Source organism: Pteropus medius, unplaced genomic scaffold (assembly GCF_902729225.1).
Source record: "Pteropus medius unplaced genomic scaffold, Ma_sr-lr_union100, whole genome shotgun sequence".
NCBI classification, from domain to species: domain Eukaryota; kingdom Metazoa; phylum Chordata; class Mammalia; order Chiroptera; family Pteropodidae; genus Pteropus; species Pteropus medius.
The window spans coordinates 25,505,019-25,505,972 of record NW_024349519.1 but is presented as its reverse complement, the minus strand read 5'-3'; the positions used below and the strand labels follow the sequence as shown (position 1 = coordinate 25,505,972).

At 47.1% G+C, this 954-nt stretch overlaps 1 pseudogene; it reads right to left on the bottom strand.

Moving 5' to 3' along the window:
- Window positions 1-586: 586 nt before the first annotated feature.
- On the bottom strand, window positions 587-705 carry LOC120618781 (uncharacterized; annotated as a pseudogene).
- Window positions 706-954: the final 249 nt, after the last annotated feature.

Here is a 954-nt window from a genome sequence, read left to right as displayed (position 1 = left end):
GTAAGGGGGAAGGAGAGGGGACTTCCTGGTTCCTATCTGTTTACTGTTTCTGGCATTGTTGCTTCAGCAGTGGCACCATGTCCTGTCCTGGTGGCAGCAGCTGTTTGTTCCAGCTGCCAGCCTCGTCATGCCCCCTCCCACAGCCAGCCCCCTCAGAGGCACCGGGCAGCAGCAGCCGGCATCACCCCTAGCTCCAGGGTCTGTGTCCCAGCTCCGTGGGGTGAGGCCCTTCTCCAAGCATCTAGCTTTCGATAAAGCCAACCCTTCCCCATTATTCCCCTAGCACTACTGCTGCTTCTTATCATTATCACTTTTACTTTGATGTCCCTCACCTCCACCCCCCAACACTTTTTCTTTTCTTTCAGTACTCCATTACTCACATGCCCAATTCTTTATGTAAAATTCCCTCTGTTGAAATAACTGTTTTCCTGACTAGAGCCTCCTGTTCTTTTTTGTTTTTTTTTTTTAACTTATTTTTTTTATTTTTATTTTTTATTTATTTATTTTTAGGCAAGGCAACCCTTGGTTGACCTCACAGATTGCAAGGACCTTGTCAGCTTACGATCCCTTATTTTTAAATTTTTTATGCCTACAGCATCTGGTCTTTCTAGGCGGTCTCTCATCCAAGTACTAACCAGGCCCGACCCTGCTTAGCTTCCGAGATCAGACGAGATCGGGCACGTTCAGGGTGGCATGGCTGTAGACCCTCCTGGGTTTTTGACTCTTGTAAATGGAGGCGATTGACACCAAGGTTACCTATCTGAGGTCAGGAGGATTATAAAAGTGGTGAGAGGAGGTACGGGAAGAGGTTCAGAGGGGCATCAAGTGCTAAGTTTTGTCGTTTTGCTCAGAGGTAGAGTGGGCAAGTGGTGCAAATGCCCTGGTCAGAGTGGCAGGATCAGATTTAAAGATTGTAAAAACTATTTCCCCAAAGTGTCCATGTTTCTCACATGA